The 22,353-nt window shown below is 39.3% G+C and overlaps 1 long non-coding RNA gene across 4 annotated transcripts in view; it reads left to right on the top strand.

Moving 5' to 3' along the window:
* The window catches only part of LOC134738422 (uncharacterized), a 30,820-nt gene extending 11,088 nt beyond the window's left edge, over positions 1-19,732 (top strand). The window contains exons 2-4 of one of the 4 annotated variants that reach the window (XR_010124133.1): positions 6,039-6,114; positions 7,821-7,924; positions 18,504-19,732. This is a non-coding gene — a long non-coding RNA (uncharacterized LOC134738422). Of the gene's footprint in view, positions 1-322; positions 1,829-6,038; positions 6,115-7,820; positions 7,925-9,023; positions 12,834-18,503 lie in introns of those variants that run through there. The other 3 variants (XR_010124132.1, XR_010124135.1, XR_010124134.1) reach the window with 3 other exon arrangements.
* The last annotated feature ends 2,621 nt before the right edge of the window (positions 19,733-22,353 follow it).

The raw sequence follows: 22,353 nt of genomic DNA, 5'->3' as shown, positions 1-22,353 counted from the left end.
AAAAGTAAAAGTGAATACTCATTACTTGTGAAAGAAGTTAGTTAGCTTGCTTTATGTAGGTAGCAACAGAAGGGTCCCTGGAAAGTCCCTGGACCTTGGGTCAGTGTCTCATCCCTGCATAATATAAAATGAATCCTGGAAAAAATCAAGCTGCAGACACCAACAAGGGAACTAGCACTTGGTGTTGTGCATGCAGACCTGCCCATGGCTGCACAGATAGAAAAACCTCTGGCCCATTTGTATAGAAACTTGTACAAACCTCCAGCCCACTTAGTTAAGGGAACAAGACCGAACTGGCATAGAAATGCCTTTGTTTGTCCAGGCACGTTGGCTCATGCCTGTAATCCCAGCAATTTGGGAGGCAGAGGCGGGCGGATCACCTGAGGTCGGGAGTTCGAGACCAGCGTGACCAACATGGAGAAACTCCGTCTCTACTAAGAATACAAAATTAGCCGGGCATGCTGTCGCATGCCTGTAATCCCAGCTACTTGGGAAGCTGAGGCAGGAGAATCGCTTGAACCCAGATGGCGGAGGTTGCTGTGAGCCGAGATCGCACCATTGCACTCCAGCCTGGGCAACAAGAGCAAAACTACATCTCAAAATAAATAAATAAATAAATAAATAAATAAATAAATAGAAGAAAGTAAGTCTCAAAAAGAAAAAAAAATGAAATAAAGAAAAGAAAAAGAAAAAAAGAAACTCCTTTGCCCTTTGTACAGTCAGTGGGCTCCCAGGAAAATGTTTCTTCTCCTTTTGTGGGCATAAGCACAGTGGTCTCTGGTGCATTCCCGTCGATACTCTCCTTTATTTGAACTGTAAGTCTGATCTCTACGAATAATTACTTCAGCCCCTAATTGCTCCCGGGCCAAGCTGCTTGGCCGATCTTTCACCTTATCTTCTGATAAGTCCTGGGCCAAGCTAAGTAGCATCTGTGAATCATCCCTTCAGCCCCTGATTTGTACCGGGCCAAAGTCATGGACCAAGCGGAGCCACACGTTTTTCAAGACAGTCTGTGAACTAGGCACATTCCCTTCCCTTCCCTTCCCAGTCCATAAAAACCCTGGACCCCAGCCTCGTAGAGGGCACCCCGTTCAGACACCTATCTCTGCTGGCAAAGAGCTTTTTTCTCTTGCTTATCAAACTTTCACTCCAACCTCACCTTTGTGTTCACACTCCTTAATCTCCTTAGAGGTAGAAAAAAGAACTCTGGGTGTGATCTCAGACTAGAGATACTGTTACATCTTGATGCACTGCTGAGACTACAACACTTCGTTTCTATGAGTTTGACTGACTAAATATTTTATATAAATGTAATTATACGGTTTTCCTTTTTGACTGTCTTGTTTTACTTTACCGAATGTTTTCAAGATTTGTCCTTATTGTAGTACTTTTCAAGATTTCCTTATATTTAAGGCTGAATGCTATCCCAGTGAATATATGTGCCTTGTTTGTTGAATCTACTCATCCTTAAAGGTACATTTGCTTCCAGGTAGTATGTTTGTGAGTAATACTACAATGTACATAATTGTGCATATATCTATTCCATGTTCTACTTTGCCTGTTTGGGATATTTTTCTCACATTGATTTAGTACCATGTGTATTCCCTTGCTTTTGTTGTCTGATCCGTTGATGTTACATCCCCCAAATTATTGCCAAGACCAATTGTCATGAAGCTTCACCCTTCTGTATTGTGCTAGGAATTTTACAGCTATAGGTTTTACATTATAGTCTTCATTTTTTAAAATTGACACATTTAATTGTACATATTTTGGGGAAACAATTATGTATGTATGTTGTATAGCAATAAAAATCAGAGTACTTAGTATATTTATTGCCTCATGCTTGTGTTATTTTTGTGGTGAGAACATTCAAAAGCTTCTTCTCTAGCTATTTTATTTTATCTTTATGTATTAACTTTTTTTAGGGACAGGATCTTGCTCTAACACCCAGACTGGAGTGCAGTGGTGCAATCCTAGCTCACAGTAACCTCAAACAATCTTCTAACCTCAGCTTCCCAATTAGCTGGGACTACAGGAACCTGCCACCATGCCTGGATAATGTTTTAATTTTTCACAGAGACAGGGTCACATTATGTTGTCCAGGCTCATCTTGAACTTCTGTCTTCAAGTGATTCTCCCACCTCAGTCTCCCAAAATGTATGGATTGCAGCAATGTGCCACCACAGCTGGTCTCTTTTAGGTATTTTTTAATATGCGATACCTGTTCATTAATTATTATTATTCTACCGTGTAATAAAAAACAAAGACTTCTTTCTCCTGTCTAATTGTAACACAATACTTGTTAGCAGCCTTTTCCCATCCTCCTGTTTCAGTCCTCCTATTCAGTACAACCCGCGTTGTACTCTTTGCTTATATCAACCCTTTTTTTCAGGTTACACAAATGAGTGAGATAATAAGATCATAAAGTACTTGTGTTTCTCTCTGTGGCTTATTTTACTTAACATGCTATGCTCAAGGTTCATCCATGCTCTATTAACTGACAGAATTTTATCCCTTCTTATGGCTGAATAGGATTTCACTGTGTATATAAATTACATTTTCCTTATCCATTTATCTGTTGCTGTACATTTGAATTGATTCCATATGTAAGCTATTATAAATAGTTCTGTAATTAACATGAGAATGCAAATACCTTTTCGACACAGTGATATCCTTTCTTTTGGATATACAGCCAGGAGTAAAATTGCTGAATCATATAATAGATTTATTTTCAATTTCTTTCTGAAACCTCCATACTATTTTCTATAATGGCCATACTAATTTACAATTCCACCAACAATGCATACATTCACTAGTTTTTATATACTCATTAGTACTTTTTATTTATTTATTTATTTATTTATTTTTATTATAGCCATTCTAATGGGATTGAGGTGGTACCTCATTGCGGTTTGGATTTGCATTTCTTTAGTGATTAGTAATGTAGAACATCTTTTTATGTTCCAGTTAGCCATTTTTGTATCTGTTTTTGACAAACGTCTGTTAAGATCTTTTGCATTTTTTAAATTAGATTATAAGTGTATTTATTTTGAGATTTTAAAGTTTCTTTTATATTCTGAATATTAGCGTTTTGTCATATGTATAGCCTGAAAACGTTTTCTTTCATTGCCTAAGCTGTCTCTTCAATCTTTTAGTTGTTTTTTTAATATGAAAAGGCATTTTAGTTTGACATAATGTTGTTTGCTTACTTTGATTTTGTTGCGTATGTTTTGACATCTTATTTTAATAATCCTTTCCCAGTCCAATGTTATAAAGCTTTTTTTTATGTTTTTCTCTAATAGTTTCATAATTTATGGCATTACATTTAAGTCTTATTTTGAGTTGATTTTCATATATGGCAAGGCCCAATGGTCTAGTATAACTTTTCTGAATATAAATATTTAAATGGCCCTGCACCATTTATTGACGAGATTAGCTTTTCCCTAAAGTGTGTGCTTGGCAATTTTGTTGACAATCAGTTGGCTTTAGGTGCGTAAATTGACTTCTGGGCTTATTGGGCACATTAGTCTATTTGTTTGTTTTTATGGCAGTACAGTGCTGTTTTGGTTACTATAGCTTTATAGGAAGTTTTGAAGTTTGATAAAGTGATGCCTTTAGCTTTGCTTATTTTGCTCAAAGTTGTTTGTCTATTCAGAGTTTTTTGTGGATCCACATAAATTTAAAATATTTTTTCTACTTCTTTGAAAAAATGTCATTGATATTTTGATAAAAATCACGTGACGTCTGTAGATCACTTTGGGTAGCTATATTAACAGTAGTCTTCCAGTGTATAAACACAAGATTTTTTCATGTATTCATTTGTATTTTATATTTTTTATCCATGTTTTGTTGTTCTCAGAATAGAGATCCTTTACCTTTTTAGTTAAGTTTGTTGCTAGGTGTATTAGTCGGGCTTCCCTGGAGAGATCACAAGATCCCACAATAGGTTGTCTGCAAGTTTGAGGAGCAAGGAGAGGCGGTCCATGTACCAAAGCTGAAGAACTTGGAGTCTGGTTTTTGGGGGCTGGAAGCGTCCAGCACAGGAGAAAGATGTAGGCTGGCAACCTAGGCCGGTCTCTCCTTTTTACATTTTTCTGCCTGCTTTCTATTCACTGCCTGCTTTCTATTCACTTAGATGGTGCTCACCCAATTAAGAGTGGGTCTCCCTTTCCCAGCCCACTGACTCAAATGTTAATCTCGTTTGTCAACACCCTAACAGACACACCCAGGATCAATGCTTTCTATCCTCCAATCCAATCAATTTGACACTCTGTATTGACCATCACATTAAGTATTTTAATTTTTGTAACTTTTGCGTATGCAGAAGAAGCGTTGGATGAAATTCAATATTCATTATGATGAAAACTCTTAACAAATTAGGAATAGAAGGTATGTGCCTCAACACAATAAAGTTCATTTATGACAAAGCAATGCTAACATTATACTGAGCAAGGAAAAGCTGAAAGCTTTCTCTCTGACATGTGGAATAACACAAATCACCCCCACTTTCAGCCCTCTTATTCAACATAGTACGGGAAGTCCTAGCCAAGGACATTAGGCAAGAGGAAGAAATAAAACTCATACTAATTGGAAAGGACGAAGTCAAATGGTCTCTGATTGTGGAGAAAATAATCTTATATGTGAAAAACTCTAAACACTACACCAAAAACTATTAGAGCTACTAAACAAATTCAATAACATTGCAGAAAATCAACAAAATATTAGCTTTCTGTATGCTTATAGCAAACGATCTGAAAAATAAAGTTAAAAATTCCATTTTAATAACTACAAAAAATTTGTTATTTTGAGTTTATTTCTTTATTTGAGATGGAGTCTTTATCTGTCGCCAGGCTAGACGGCAGTGGCATGATCTCGGCCCACTGAAACTCTTGCCTCCCGGGTTCCAGAGATTCTCCTGCCTCAGCCTTCCGAGTGTCTGGAGCTACAGGCATGTGCCACCACTGAAAACTAATTTTTGTTTGTATTTTTAGTAGAGACGTGGTTTCCCCATGTTGGCCAGGATGGTCTTGATCTCCTGACCTTGTGATTCGCTTGCCTCAGCCTCCCAAAGTGCTGGGATTACAGGTGTGAGCCAACACACCCAGCCTTGAGTTTATGTTTTTATTTGGTGCAAGGTAAGGTCTAACTTTGTTATTTTTTCCCTGTGAATTTTTATTATTCCCAATACTGTTTGTTGAAGAGACTGTTCTTTCCTTATTGTGAATTCCTGGAATACTTTTTAAAAATATGTTTACTAAACCCATGAGGTCTTATATCTGGACTCTGTCATCTGTTTCATCATTCATTTGTCTTTATGTCAGTCCCAAAGTGTTTTGGTTACTATACCTTTGTAGTATATTTTGAAATTAGACAGTATGATGCCTATATCTTTACATTTTTTTCCCCAATATTGTTTGGCTGTTTGTGATCCCTTGAAATTCCATAAAAATTGTAGAATATTTTAAAACTTCTGCAAAAAGTTTCATTGGTATTTTGATAGAAAGTATACTGAATCAGTTGAGGGTGGTGACTCATGCCTGTAATCCCAGCACTTTGGGACGCTGAGGAAGGTGGATCAACTGAGGTCAGGGGTTTGAGACCAGCCATGGAAAAACACCGTCTTTACTAAAAATACAAAATTAGCCTGGTGTGGTGGCACAGGCCTGTAATCCCAGCTTCTCAGGAGGCTGAGGCAGGAGAATTGCTTGAACCCAGGAGGTGGAGGTTGCAGTGAAATGAGATCACACCATTGCACTCCAACCTGGGCAACAAGAGCAAAACTCCATCTCAAGATAAAAAGAAAGAAAAGAAAAGAAAGAACATTGAATCTGTAGACCACTTTCTTTAGTAGTCACATGTTAACAATATTAAGCCTACAACCTCTTGAACAAGAGTGTTTGAGAATTTGTTGTTTAATTTTTACTTATTCTTTGACATGCTGGTGTTTTTAACTTCTTGTTTTATTGTATCATAGGTAGCAATAATTTGTGTAATTCCATCCGTTTAAATTTACTAAGATTTGTTTTTTAACTTAACAGGTGGTCTATCTGGAATATTGTGGCATGTGTGATTAAAAGTATTGCATATTCTGCTGTTGAGTGGAGAGATATAAATGTGAGTGTTAGGTCTGATTGTTCTATTGTATTGTTGAAATCCTCTGTTTACTTATTCATCTTATGTTTTTTTTTTAAATTTACATTACTAAAAGTCAGATATAAAAGTCATCTACTGTTATCAGGTGCTGGCTACTTCATGTTTCAGTTCTGTAAAATGTTGCTTCATATATTTGGGAACCGTGATGTAAGGCACATATGTTGCTGTTGTTGCTTTTATTGTTGTTTGTTGTTTCAATGTTGTTGCTTTTATTGTTGTATGTCGGTTTATTGTTGTTGCATTTATTGTTGTTTTTATTGTCCTTTTCCTCTCGTCTCTTGAGGAAGTTTTTGATATAATATGTATTTTGTCTACCATGACAATATTTGATTTTGCATTTTTTTTTTATTCTTTCATGTACGGGTTATATGTGTTCCAGATCATAATTTGTTTTTTTCTAGGAAGCAGAGAGTTGAACCTTGTTTCATGAATTTATTTAGTGAAAGTATGTTTTTGATTGATGTAATTTATTTATATAAAAAAATTACTAAAAGGGAATGATTTCCTATTGCATTTTGTTTCTTTTTTGTTTTAGGTCCTCTAGCTTTTTTTTTTTTTTGAGACGCAGTCTCACTCTGTCGCCCAGGTTGGAGTGCAGTGGTGAGATCTTAGCTCACTGCAAGCTCCGCCTCCTTGGTTCATGCCTTTCTCCTGTCTCAGATTCCCCAGCAGCTGGGAATACAGGCGCCCGCCACCACGCCCGGCTATTTTTTCTTTTTATTATTTTTAGGAGAGACGGGGTTTCACCGTGTTAGCCATGATGGTCTCGATCTCCTGACCTCGCTGATCCACCCGCTTCGGCCTCGCAAATTGTTAGGATTACAGGCGTGAGCCACCGCCCCTGGCCGGTTCTGTAGCTATTTTGTTCCTGTTTTTCTCTCTTGTTCTCTTTCGAAGTATATTATTGATTTTTGTAGTGACATGTTTTAATTCTTTTCTCACTACTCTCTGTGTGTGTGTGTCTTCGTGCGTGTATACTATAGGTATTTCCTTTTTTTTTTTTTTTTTTGACATGGTCTTGCTCTGTCACCCAGGCTGGAGTGCAGTGGCACAATCTCTGCTTACTGCAAGCTCTGCCTCTCAGGCTCAACTCAAACAATCCTCCCACCAAAGCCTTCTGAGTATCTGGGATCACAGAGGCGCACCACTATTCCTGATAATTTTTGTTATTTTTAATAGAGACAGGGTTTTGCCATGTTGCCCAGAGTAGTCTCAAAACCCTAAGTACTATAGGTATTTTCTTTGTTGTTACTATAGCTATTACCAAGAATAACTACTATTGCATACAAAACCCTGCCTCTTTATGGCTCCCTATGTGTTTTCTTGGTGTCACAAGTTATATCGTTTTGTATTGTAAATCTACTGGCAAAGATTTACAGTCATTTTTAAGTCTTTGTTATCTCAAATATATAGCAGAATTAAAGTATTCTGTGCAGCTTCATTATAATATAAAAGAATATAGTTAGAGTTGGTAAAGTTTCATTAAATTTTAGGTCATTTTCTCCCTCAAATTTTGAGAGTTCTCGGCCACTGTTTGTTTCTTGAAATAACTTTGCTGCTCTCTTTTCTCTCTTTTTATTTTAGAATTCCCATTATAAGTATATTGGCCATTTTAATGGTATCCCATAAGTCCCTTAGGCTCTCTTAATTTTTAAAATTATTTTTAGCCTCCACAGCCTATAATTTCAAATGACTTCTTATCAAGCATGATGGATTTTTTCCTGCTAGATCAAACCTGTTGCTGGACCTTCTAATGAATCTCTAAATTCAGGTATTTTACTTTTCAGCTCTACACTTTATGTTTCTATTTTGTACTTTTAATCACTTCGCTGATAATCTCATTATCTTCATGCATTGTTTTATTTTTCTGTTTAGTTTTCTATGTCCTTCTTTAGCTGACTGAGCATCTTTAAGCTAGGTGTTTTAGCCATGCGCAGTGACATGTGCATGTAATTCCAGCTACTTTGAAAGCTAAGGCAAGACGACTACTGTATTAAACCATTCTCATGCTGCTAATAAGGACAAAAACAAGACTAGGTAATTTATCATGAAAAAAGGTTTAATGGTCTCCAGTTTCATATGGTTAGGGAGGTCTCACCATTATTGAAAGGACAGCACGGGAAAATCCCACCCCCATGATTCAATTGCCTCCTACTGGGTCCCTCCCAGGACATGTGGGGATTATTACAATTCAAGGTGAGATTTGGTCGGGGACACAGAGTCAAACAATATCAATTACTTAAGGCCAGGAGTTTGAGACCACCCTGGGCAATATTGTGAGAAGCTGTATGTAAAAAATATTTCTACAGATTAGTCATGCATGGCGGAATGTTCCTGTAGTCTCAGGAAGTTGGGAGTGATGTAAGACTATTGCTTGAGTTCCCCAGGAATATGAGACAGCATTGAGCTATAATCATGGTATTGTATTCCTGTCTGGGTGAGAGAGTAAGACCTCTTTTTAGAATTTCAAATGTATTTTAGATTTAGGAAGTACCTACACAGGTTTTTTACATGGGTATTTTTTATAATGCTGAGGTTTGAAATGTGAGGAATTCCATCACCCAGGCAGTGAACATAGTACTAAGTATACAGTTTTTCAGTTCTTGGTTCCTCCCTCTCTCCACCCTCTAAGAGTTGTCTATTATTTTTTTTATATATCCATTTGTACCTGGTGTTAATTTCCATTTATAAGTGAGAACATGCAGTATTTTCGTTTTCCATTTCTGCATTCATTTGCTGTGTATAATGGCCTTTAGTTCTATTAACGTTGCTGCAAAGTACAAGTTTTTTTTGTTTGCTTTTGTTTTTTTTTTTGCTAAGTAGTATTGGTGTACATGTGACACTTTTTATATTCAATTTACCATTAATAGGGTGGACACGGTGGCTGACGCCTGTAATCCCAGCACTTTGGAAGGCTGATGTGGGTGGATCATGAGGTCAGGAGATCGAGACCATCCTGGACAACATAATGAAACCCCGTCTCTACTGAAAATATAAAAGTTAGCCGGGCGTGGTGGCATGAGCCTTTAGTCCCAGCTACTCGGGTGGCTGAGGCAGAAGAATTGCTTGAACCTGGGAGACGAAGGTTGTAGAGAGCTGTGATCGTGCCACTGCACTCCAGCCTGGGCAACAGAGTGAGATTTCATCTCAAAAAAAAAAAAATTACCATTAATAGGCACCTAGGTTGATTCATGTCTTTCCTCTTATAAATAGTGCAGTGATGAACCAACAAGTGCATGTGCTATTTTGGTAGAAGAATTTATTCTCTTCTGGGTATATACCCAGCGGTGAAATTGCTGGGTTGAATCATAGTTTAACTCTCAGTTATTTGGAAAGTCTCCAAGCTGCTCTCCACAGTGACTGAACTAATTTGTATTCCTATAAACAGTGTATAAGTGATTTTTTTCCCTCTAAAAGCTCTTCAACACGTATTATCATGTTACGTTTTAACAAAAGCCATTCTAACTGGTGTACGATGGTGTCTTATTGTGGTTTTTATTTACATTTCCTTGATGGTTAGTGATGATGAGCATTTTTCATGTTATTTGGCCACTTGTGTGTATTCTTTAGAACAGTGTCTGTTATTGCCCACTTTTTTATGGGATAATTTTTTGCTTGTGAATTCTTTAAGTTTCTTATAGGTTCTGAGTATTAGATTTTGTCAGGTTGATAGGTTGTGAATATTTTTCCCGTTCTGCTAGCTTTGGGGTTAGTTTGATTTTAGTTTTCTAGTTTCTCTAAGTGTGATTTTAAATTGTTAGTTTGAGATCTTTCTAACTTCTTGATGTAGGTATTTAGCACTCCCAACTTTCCTCTTAACAGTGCTTTTCCTACATCCCAGACATTTTGTTATATTGTGTCTCTTGATCTATTTCAAAATTTTTTTAATTTTCTGCCTCAATTTTCTTGTTTACCCAAAATTCATTCAGGAGCAAGTTGTTTAATTTCAATATCATTCTGTGATTTTGTGAGACTTTCTTGGCATTGATTTTTATCTTTGTTCCATTTTGGCCTGACAGTATGGTTGGCATAATTTTAATTTTTAAAAAATGTATGGATAATTGCTTTATGGCTAGGAAGTGGTCAATCCTAGCTTATATTCTGTGAGCAGATGAGAAGAATTTACTTTCCATAGATGATGTGTGGCGTATACTCTAAATGTCTATTAGTTTCAATTGATCATGTGTCAAATCAAACTCCAGAATTTCTTCGTTAAGTTTCTGCCTAGATAATCTGTCAAACACTTAGTGGGGAGTTGCATTCCCCTACTATTATTGTGTGTCTACTTGAGTCTTATTGTAGGTCTAGCAGTACTTGTTGTATAACTCTATGTTCCCCAAAGTTGGGTGCATCTACATTTAGGATAAATAAGACTTCTTGTTGAATAGAACTCTTTATTGTTATGCAATACTTTTCTTTGTTTTATTTTACTATTAATTATTTAAAGTCCTTTTTCTTAAAAGAGAAAAAATTCCAGGTATGGTGGCTCATGCCAGCACTTTCAGACTGAGGCAGTAGGATTGCCTGAGACCACGAGTTTGAGACCAGCCGAGGCAATATAGCAACATTCTGTTTGTACACTTTTTTTTTAAAGAAACTATACAGGAATGGTCGTGTGCACAACTGTGGTCATATTTACTCAGGATACATAGGTGGCATGACTGCTTGACTTCAGAAATTTGAGGATACAGTGAGCTGTGATTGCACCACTGCACTCTGTCCCAGGAGATGGAGTAAGATCCTGTGTTTTGTCACTAGTACCATCCTGTCTTGGCTGCTGTGGCCTTTTAGTATAGTTTGAAGACAGCTAGCTTGATGCCTCCACCTTTGTTCTTTTTACTTAGGGTTGTCTTGTCTATGCAGGATCTTTTTTGATTCCATATGAAATTTAAAGTAGTTTTTTTTTTCTAATTCTGTAAAGAAAGTCAACAGCAGCTTAATGGGGATAGCACTGAATTTATAAATTTCTTTGTGCAATATGGCCATTTTCACAATATTGATTCTTCCTATCCATGAGCACGGATTGTTTTCCGTTTGTTTGTGTCCTCTTTCATTTCCTTGAGCAGCGGTTTGTAGTTCTCCTTGAAGAAGTCCGTTACATCCCTTTTAAGTTGGATTCCTAGGTATTTTATTCCCTTTGTAGCAACTGCGAATGAGAGTTCACACATGATTTGGCTCTCTGTTTGCCTATTATTGCGTATAGGAATGCTTGTGATTTTTGAACATTGATTTTGTATCCTGAGACTTTGCTGAAGTTGCTTATGAGTTTAAGGAGATTTTGGGCTGAGATGATGGGGTTTTCTAGATATACAATCCTGTCATCTGCAAACAGAGACAATTTGACTTCCTATTTGAATATGCTTTATTTCTTTCTTTCTTTGGCTGGTTGCCAGAAGTTTCAGTACTTTATTGAATAGGAGTGGGGAGAGCAGGTGTTCTTGTCTTGTGCAGGTTTTCAAAGGGAATGCTTCCAGTTTTTGCCCATTCAGTATGATATTGGCTCTGCATTTGTCATGAATAACTCTTATTATGTTGAGATACGTTCCATCAATACATAATTCATTGAGAGTTTTTACCATGAAGAGGTGTGGAATTTTATTGAAGGTCTTTTTTGCATCTATTGCGATAATCATGAGGTTTTTGTCATTTGTTCTGTTTATGTAATGGATTACATTTATTGATTTGCATATGTTGAATCAGCTTTGCATCCCAGGGATTAAGCTGACTAGATCGTGGTGGATAACCTTTTTGATGTGCTGCTGGATTCTGTTTGTCAGTATTTTATTGAGGATTTTCGCGTCGGTGTTCATGAGGGATACAGGCCTGAAATTTTCTTTTTTTGTTGTGCCTTTGCCAGGTTTTGGTTTCAGGATGATGCTGGCCACATAAAATGAGTGAGGGAGCAGTACCCCTTTTTCTATTGTTTGAAATAGTTTCAGAAGGAATGGTACCAGCTCCTCCTTGTACCTTTGGTGGAATTCGGGTGTGAATCCGTCTGGTCCTGGACTTCTTTTGGTTGGTAGGCTAGTAATTACTGTCTCAAATTTAGAACTTGTTATTGGCCTATTCAGGGATTCGACTTCTTACTGGTTTGGACTTGAGAGGGTATACGTGTCCAGGAATTTATCCATTTCGTCTAGATTTTCTAGTTAATTTGCAAAGAGGTATTTATAATATTCTTTAATGATACTTTTTATTTCTGTGAGATCAATGGTTATATCCCCTTTATCATGTATTTGATTATTCTCTTCTTCCTTATTAGTCTGGCTAGAAGTTTATTTATTTTCTTGATCTTTTCAAAAAACCAGCTCCTGGATTCATTGATTTTTTTGATGGGCTTTTTGTGTCTCTATCTCCTTCAATTCTGCTCTGATCTTAAATCTTGTCTTCTGCTATCTTTTGAATTTGTTTGCTCTTGTTTCCCTAGTATTTTTAATTGTGATGTTATGGTGTCTATTTTAGACCTTGTCTGCTTTCACTTGTGGGCATTTAGTGCTATAAGTTTCCCTTTACACACTACTTTAGCTGTGTCATATTTTATTTTTAAGTCCTCAGTCTTTCTTTTTCATCATGATAGTCTTGACTGTTTTATGTTTCTGTAATGTAAAATTGACTACACAGTATTTACAAAGATTTTACCAAAATATTTTATTGAGAATGTACAAACCTGTCAGTCAATTAGAGGAGAAATTACATTGTAGTATTAAATAGCCACAAAACAAAACCCCAAAAGACATCCAAACCAGAATAAAACAAAACATTTTAACAAAAACAAAAATAACAAACTGGCAACAAATTTGTGCAGTTTATGTCACAAAGATGCTCATATTTCCACTCTGAAGAGAGCTTTTAGAAGTTCATTTAAAACATGGCAAATACATTATACCACACTTCACAGAAAAAATAAATTTAAGCAGCTGTTAAACCATGAACATATTATCAAGTTCAGATATAATCAAAATTAAATATTTCACAAAAGATTCTACAGTATGGTAGAAACAGAAAAGCGTTTTTTTTCTTTTCTCCAAGCCCACAAGTCTAGTTTCTAGGGCTCCCTCAATATTCTGGGGGTTTTCATCAACTCCCCAAAATATAGGAAGCACAGAGCAGGTGGTGGCTGAATGTGGGTTATCCTGTGAAACCATATTTAAGATGAGAGCCCTTGGTCCATCGTATTGTAATCAGCTGGCTCAGGAAAGAAGACCTAGCTGTCCAGAGCTCTACACCTACTGCACTGGGTATGACAGGAGGCCTGAGAACCCATGGGGCCCAAACCCACCCCATCCCAATATATCATCCAGTTTTGAGGACTCTGACACCAAATTCTCACAGAGCATATGCTTATGCAGTTTTACATTTAATTTCTCATTACAATTGGGAAATTGAGGTCCCAAAAGGGGCAGGGACTTGTCCAGATCTCAGGAGGTAGGCAGGCTCCAGAGCATTAGGGAGGGCTCCAGCTTCCTAGGCCTTGGCTCCATCCCACCTATCAGGTTTGTTTTGGAAATTAGAGTCTGTAGCTACACATTCAAGGGCACAAAAAATGAGCAAATCCAGGGTTCTTTTCACATGGGGACCTCTCCATGTCAGTTTCAAGATGACAGGACTGGGGTTCTGCATCCAGCTCTGAGGGCACCTGGAAGTAAAATGAGCTATGCTCCACCTCTGCCTAATGTGGACAATGCCTACAGGAAAGCCTGTTTTCTTCCTCATAAAAAGGAGTGCCTGAAGTGGGTGACCTCGACGATTTCACATACTCATAAGTGTCTGCCTGCCAGAATTCTTGCTCTGAGACTGCAAAAATGCATCCACTCTCTGCAGGTCCTTCAAATCAGAGGGAAGCATGGCCATTTGAGAGGCTTCTTGGGTAGATGAAGATGAGACAGAGTTAAATGTGCCAGAGCATTGGACTCCGAGGCTGAAGTCCACGAAAATCCCAGCTACTGTTGGGTTCTTAAGGTCCTCATTTGAAAGTGGTAGAAAATGATTTCACTGGATAAGGGGAGGATACCTCATGAGTAAATAGCACAACCGAAAAGGTGGAGGCAAAGAGAGGGCAAAAGGGGATTCCTAGGTCACTCATTATACTTGGGACCTTCAGATCCTGCTACTTTTTCCCCTAGGGCATTGAAGAACCAGTGTCTTGAGGACAGAAAAATCAACGTACCTGATTTGTTCCATAGTGCTCCTTCATGGGGCTGTAGTGTTAGTGATGGTCTGGAGGTGGTTACAGCCTGCTGTTTCTGGTGCCCACTGAGCTTTGCTGGAGCAGCTGGAACAAGTAAGAGTCACACACCTCATGTTGTTATGAGTGATCTCCACATTATCATGTGGTGAAAAGAGGAAGGGATATGAGAGATCCCCCATATAACCACAGCCAGTCTCTTTTCCCTTGCACTCACCCTTTGCCAGCTAACCTGGTGGGTCCAACATGTGGTAGAGAAAATTATTACATCATGCCTGCACCCCCCAACCCAGGACCAAACAGTCTGAGGACAGCTGGACAAAAGCACTAAAGCAAGTATATGTGAAAGAAAAGAGCAAGGGCTATAATATAAAGTAGATTGTTGAGAAGAACAGCTGGAAAATTATTGCATGGGAGGACCTCAGGCCTCACTGGGGTGACTTTTAATCCATGATGAGGATGACAACAGGAAGGCATCTGCACAAGCATGTGTCAGGGAGAAGCCACCCTTAGTGAAGAGACTCATAGGTGTGACTTTGACAGAGGTTACAAAGGAACTAGTTTGGCTGCAGACAGCCTGAGGAAGATATAAGCAGAGGAATGGGGAATCCTAGGACCTGGGAGATGAGGTTAGATATCTGCTCCTTTCTGACAACATTGCCCTAAAACTCGGGACTTTTCAACGACATATAATATCTCATAATTTGTGTGGACCAGAATCTGGACACAGTTCAGCTGGCTACCTCTGCCTTCAGGTCTTTTATGAGACTGGGGCTGTGGTCTTAACTGAAGCTGGACTGGGAAAGTATGAGCCTTTAAGCTGACTCGTGTGAAAATTGGCAGGGTTTAGTGTGGACAGACAGCCTGACTTTCCTTCTCTCTACTGGTCTGAGCACCCCCTAAGGTCTTTGTTATGTGGGTCTCTACATGGAGCATCTCATAACATTGGAACTTGCTTTCTGTGTTTGAGGAATACAATAGAGACAGAGAATTAGACAAAAAGGTTTACACAAAAAGAGACAGAGAGAAAGATCGAGGGCGCAAACAGGAAAAACCCAGTAGGAGAAAAATGAGAGCTTTAAAAAAATCTTGACAGCGTGCCGTGGCTCACACCTGTAATCCCAGCACTTTGGGATGCTGAGACGGGCGGATCGCCTGAGGTCAGCTGTTTGAAACCAGGCTGGACAACATGGTGAAACCACCGTCTCTTCTAAAAATACAAAATGAGCCAGGTGTGGTGGCACATGCCTGTAATCCCAGCTACTTGGGAGACTGAGGCAGGAGAATCACTTGAACCTGAGAGGAGAAGGTTCCAATAAGCCGAGATTGCACCACTGCACTCCAGCCTGGGATACAAGAGCGAAACTGTGTCTCAAAAACAAAAACAAATACAAAAAAAAAAAAGAGAGAAAAAAAGACTTGAGAGTTACAATAATTTTTCCTCTATATTTGTGTTAAAATTGTAACCCCCGGTGTAATGCTATAAGGAAGTAGGATGTAATTAACCCCTGAGGGTGGGACCCTCGTATAGAGATTACTGGCTTTATACAAGAAACTGTAGAGGGCTCTCATCCTCCTTCTACAAAATGAGGATAAAACCTGAAGTGTGCAGTCTGAAATTCAGAAGCGAGTCATCACCAGAGCTCAACCATGCTGACACCCTGATCTCAAATTTGAACCTCTGGAAGTATGAGAAATTAAGTCCTGTTGTCTATAAGCTGCCTATCTATGGTTCTTTGGCATAGCAGCCTGAACTGATACAAAAGTGAAATCCTTTTCTGTATTTCATTGGACAGAAGATGAATTTGTGCTCCCTACACTGTTAAAAAAAATGACTTAAAAAACGGATCTTCAGAATGAAAGATAGGAAAAGGCTTGTTGAAACACTAACATTGTATCTGCTTATGAGGTTTTAAACATTGGCTGAAATTGTTGGAACCAATATGGCCAACAGAAGTCCATGAAGAATCAGTTTGTAGATGTTAGAGCCCAAATTTCCGTTGTGTGTTTCATACTAACTCTCCCTGAATTTGCATGTGACCTGTGAGGAAGCAAGAAGAGATGACTGTGTATGTCTCATGACTTTCCATATTCCTGCTTCCCTTCCAGCAATCCCCTACAGAACCCACTTCTTAGGCCTTTTCTAATCACTGCCTTAAAGCCAGTATAACAAAACAAATTTGATCTGGACTCCTGTCTCCTTGTTGGCCAACCTACAAGATGATATTTTCCTCAAAACCGAAGGGCCATACTACTGGCATGAGGCAGTAGGCCATTTTATTCGATAAAAAACTGAATCACTAACCATCTAGTACTGGGAGACTTTGTGAAGACTTCCCCTGTCATAGGCGTGATAAGGCACATGGATATGATTCTAAATATAAAGAGAAAGCACTGTAAAGTTGAATTCCTGTATTAGTCCATTCTCATACTGCAATGATGAAGTACCTGAGACTGGGTAACATAAAAAAGAATTTAATTGACTCACTGTTCCACATAATTGGGGGGGGCACCTCAGAAACCTTCCAATTACAGTGGCTGACAAGTGAAGTGAGTGAGAGCAGGGGATATAGCAGATGCTTATGAAACTATCAGATCTCGTGAGAACTCACTATCACAAGAACAGCACGAGGAAAACCCGTCCCCATAATCCAATCAACTCCCCTCAGGTTTTTCCCTTAACACCTGGGGGTTATAATACACAATGAGGTTTGGGTGGGGACAAGCAGCTAAACCATATGAATACCAGAGGACAATATCTACATTTAATTTCAACTTCATACTGGAGCAGAATGAAACTGATGGCCAGTGGAGAAGTGACATTCCCAGGATCACCCTGCCAGACCCCAAGCCTGTTTGAGTTGTGGCCCATGCTACCTCCCACCTATTCTCCTAATGCTTCCATCTCTAAGTGTGTGCATCATCTACAGGTGACACCACATCATTATTTTTATGTCTTATCTTATATACACCTAATACATTGCATACGAAGTACATGTTAGCATCATCCCCACTGTGCATGCTAGGAGGCTGGGGAAGCCTCGAATACACAGTGACTTTTATTGGGTCCCAGAGATGGTAAGATAAACAAGGTTATTTTCCCGCTATGTCTTCTATCCTGGAACCCAGGCTGCATTTAGTTCTTTCCAGGGAATTAAGGGGAAGTTGTGTTTGCCTAATTGTGTACAAATAAAGAGTTGCCATGTAAGAGGAGACTGAGCCATCAGTAGCAGAGTGGGGCCTTTCGGTAGGTCTTACAGAAACAAGGGGCCCAGTAGATGGAATCTTGAAGAGTTTAACACACTTTCTTGGTGACAGAACCCAACAGCAGTTAAGAAACCAGGAATCCACATTCTTGAGACAGCTCTGTATCCACCTCTGGTGGTGAGAGATGCTCAAGAGTGTGAGATGTTCTTTCACTGTGCCCTGAAATTTCTGAGTTTTGGCCTTACAAAGGCTCAAGGTAAAAGTCTTATCTGATAGCACGGATGTCAAGTCAGCCTTCATCCCTCATGCCCCTGGCTATTGGCCGGGTGCACCTACAAATAACACAGGGCAGCCCAAGACAGGCCCCTCCACACCAGGCCTCTCTTGTCAACTCATGTGGGCAGTCCCACACCACTTCTTGGTACCATGAGTTGTAGGGGGAACAAGAGGGCGGGCACTCTTCTTGGACTGAAGCAGATTGTCAGGTGTTGGAACCCTTGTGTATCTGTCGTGTTCATACCCAGGCCATAGCTGGCAGAATAAATAGAAGAGCGTTGGAGAACGAGTCTGTGTACTCAGATGTGAATTCCAAGACTTTAACTTGTCCTCTGGTTTCCTTCCTTGATGGAGATTTATACAGATTCTCCTTAAGTGCCTAATCTGAAGAGCAGAATTTCTTTTCTTTTCTTTCCTTTTCTTTTTTCTTTCCTTTTCTTTTCTTTCCTTTTCTTTTCTCCTTTCTTCTCTTCTCTTTTTCTTTCTTTCTTTCTCTTTCTTTCTTTCTTCTTTCTTTCTTTCTCTTTCTTTCTTTCTTTCCTTCTCTCTCTCACTCTTTCTTTTGATGAATTCTCCTTCTGTCACCCTGGCTGGAGTGTAGAGAAAAGCAGAATTTCTAATGGAGGTGTCACATACGGTGAAAACAAGGCAGACCACTGACTTTTCTTTGCGTTGTTTCTAGGCACTTTTTACAAAGATGCATTCAGATTGATGAGGAGCTGTTTGATGTGGCCAACTCCTCCCTCTCTTTGGAAAAAGATCAGGTGCACTAAACCAACAACCACAGCCAGCACCGGGCTGTGCTGAGAGAAGCCACATAGGAGTCTCTACAGACAGAAACCCGAGAAGACCGGGACAGACACAGGACCCAGACTCAAATATGAAAAATTTCTGGGCTTTGTCCTACGGCCTTCCCATGAGTAACTCATAGTCTTGTTTCAGTGGGATCTGGCCTTCATCAGTCTCAGTGGCAATTGGTTATGTGGAAAGTTTCTGTTCACACACTTGTGTGAATAACAGTAAAGACTTTTGTGTTGTTTTCATTTTACAATAGGCCATGAGTATTTACTCCTGTGGCTGCAGTTTGTATTAGTTTCCTGCCCCAGGTATCTCCTGCAGAATGCAGCTTCTGTCCTACCAGACCCTCAAAACTTAAAAGCTAACAGTATTACTAGGGAGGATTTCGCAGGAAAATGGAGAAAGTGTTACATACAACAAAGGTTAAACTACTCTATGCATGTTTCTGCAATGTATTATCTCAAGAACTCATCTCTGTAGCCCATCAGGGCAGGAGCTGGGCTCTCACCTTTTGATAATATTCTATAAGGGAGGTTCTTCCCCACAGCGTTTAGTCTTCCGATGCTGGTGCAGCCTGACATGATGACATTCTACTTTCATGTCCGTCATGCTGCAGGGAATATTCTGTGAGTGTCCTAATAGGCTGGAATCATTTGCTAGGGTGAAGCCCATCTTTGGTGCTCACTTTTCTGTTATCTTATAATTAGCTTTATTCTAAGCAAATCCATGTCTATTTTATTTATCTGTTTACTTATTTATATGTATGGAAAAACACATTTTTTAATATACTTATTTATTTAGAGACAAGGTCTCCCTCTGTCACCCAAGCTGGAGCATAGTGGTAGAGTGGTGTGATCATGGCTCATTGAAGCCTCCAACTCCTAGGCTCTAGTGATTCTCTCACCTGAGCCTCCTGTGCCACCATGGCCTGCTAGTTTATTTTAATTATTTATAAAGAAGGAATCTCATTATGCTGCCCAGGCTGGTCTCAAACTCCTTGGCCCAAGCAATTCCCTCATCTCAGCCTCCCAAAGCACTGGGATTAAAAACATGAGCCACTGTACTGAGCTGTGCCTACTTCAAAAGACAGAAAATAAAAAAATAGATAAATCCTTGCCAAATTAAAAAATAAAACAATAGTTTCCAGGTCTTAGATAAAGACAATTCTGTCACGAAGAATGGCAAAAGGCTTATTTAGCTGTTAAAATGATTTGCTTATATTTCAAAAAGCAGAGAAAAAAAGGTACATATAAAAGTTTACCAGGCCAGACAAGGTGGTTCATGCCTGTAATCTCAACATTTGGGGAGGCCAAGGCAGGAGGATCTCTTGAAGCCAAATATTTGAGTCCAGTGCAGGCAATATGGTGAAATTCTGTCACCATAAAAAAATAAACTAAAATAAATATGGCTGGGCATGTTGGCTCACGTCTGTAATCCCAGCACTTTGGGAGTCGGAAGCAGGTGGATAATGAGGTCAGGGGTTAGAGACCAGCCTGGCCAAAATGGTGAAACCCTTTCTCTCCTAAAAATAATAACAATAAAAAGTAAACCAGGCATGGTGGTTTGCACCTGTAATCCCAGCTACTCAAAAGGTTGAGGCAGGAGAATTGCTTGAACCCGGGAGGCGGAAGTTGCATCGAGCTAAGATCATGCCACTACACTCTAGCCTGGCCCACAGAGCAAGACACTGTCTTGAAAAAAAAACAAAAATAAATAAAGTTAGCCAGGCATGGTAGTGCATGCCTATAGTCCTAGGTAATTAAGAGGTTGAAGCAGGAGGACTGCTCAAACCCAAAAGGTTAAGGTTATAGTGAGCTGTGATTACGCCATTGCACTTTAGACTAAGTAAAAGAGTAAGATTCTGTCTCAAAAAATTAATAATAAAAGTTTTCTAAATTACATTGTTTAAGAAAAGGGAAAAGGAAAAACTATATTGTTTTTATTTTCAAATGGGAGAATAGAGCCTCTCATTTCTAACTTGTATTTCCGTCTGCAGAAAGTTGGTCTAGGTCCATGGTCTTGAACTATTGGACATCTGAATTTTAGTAGGTGCTGGATTCAGGCAACTGAAGGGTGGCCTTGGGCACACTCTGTGCATATTAAAAAAAGGTTTGAGGTGAACTAGAAGGTAAAAGAGGGGAAAGTGCTATTAAGAACCCACAATTGGGAGACAGTACAGGGTTGGTGGAAGGACTGGTTCATGGTACAGATACTGACCCAGGTGAAACTTTGTTCTGATTTATTTCTATGTTCATGCAGGAAGGTGAGATTGTGATCAGGTGGCACAGAAACCTGGGATGGTGAAAAAACCAGGTTGCCACTGCAGATACGGTGTCTGAGGTAGAGCATATGCCAGGAGTCTTGTAGGCACGTGTGTGGGTTTTTGGTGGGAAAGTTTATGAGGAAAGGTAGCGTGACAACAATCTTGATGCCGAAGCCCTGTCCTGGGAGGGGCTTGAACACATCAACACGCAGTGCGTATTTTCGGTGGGTGAAAAACATGTGGTGGCCTCAGGTTGGCAGGAGGGAAGAGGGCATCTGTTCTCAGAAATTCTTCCCTCAGAGTCCTTGGTCCTTCTCACCCTGGGAGGATGCCTTTATCCACAGGGCAGTGCATGGTGTAGCAGGCTGTGTGCAGAGCAGAGCCTACCTTCCCCGAGACACCTGTAGTCTCTCTCCAGCAGAGGCCCCCACATTGTCTTTCTTCTTATAACACTTTTGATCCTGAAGGTGTAAAGTTCCCTGAAAACCCACTGATTCTCCAACACCCATTTGTTGCCCCAAAATTTAATTCTGACACAAGTTAGAGTTCACACAGACCCCACAAATTCAGGGCTCAGTCTCACATCACCGCTGAGGACAGTCACATATCCCGGAAGCCCATCTATATTTCTGAGCTACCTCCTATGAATCTGAGACTCCCATAAACCCCTTTTCAAGATAAATAATTTGACAGAATTACTTAAAAAAAACAACAAATAACTCTAATTATATTTACCACTTTATTATAAAAATATATCTCAGAAACAGCCAAATGGAAGAGATGTCTAGGGCAAGGAACAGTTGTGTGTGAAGGTAATCCTGGAAATAGCTATATTCAAAGAAATTCCCCCATTCTTTGTATTCTCAAAGAACAGCCTAGTGAAGAGAAACGTGCTTCCCATTATGACTTTGGGGATGCTCCCCGCTGTTTTTTTTAAACTCTCATGAAGATGGACACAGATTGCAAATTCCTATTTTTAAAAATGAACAATCATTCAGTAATTTAGTCTTCAGTGGTCAAAACAAAGTACTCGTTACAAAAATTTTGCTTGTTTCTCTTCTTCCAACCAGCCCATGAACTTTGACTCACCCACAGCCTCAGCAAACCTACAACCCTTATTTATACATACCCTTCCTAAGAACAGGCTGACTTCTATCTGGGATCAGATTTTGCTACCCTCCATCCTGTGCTTCCTTTCCTACCTTCTTTGTAAACTTGTGTTCTCCTCCCTATGAAATAAAGCCCTTTTCCACCTAACCTTTGAGATTCTCAAAGATCTAATCATTTGTAGTTTTTCTTTGTTGCAATGCTTCTTAGGTATCTTCTTAGACCAAGTCTAGAAACAGTCTTAGGACAATAACAATTCCATTCTAGAAAGAATCTCCCAACATTTCTTCTATCTCAACCTCAACTGCATCTGCCTGTGAACTTCCAGCTTACCAAGGCTATATATCTTCTGGCAGTGACAAAG

The sequence above is a fragment of the Pongo pygmaeus genome, chromosome 17 (assembly GCF_028885625.2).
Source record: "Pongo pygmaeus isolate AG05252 chromosome 17, NHGRI_mPonPyg2-v2.0_pri, whole genome shotgun sequence".
Lineage (NCBI taxonomy): Eukaryota > Metazoa > Chordata > Mammalia > Primates > Hominidae > Pongo > Pongo pygmaeus.
This window is presented reverse-complemented; position numbering and strand designations above follow the sequence as displayed.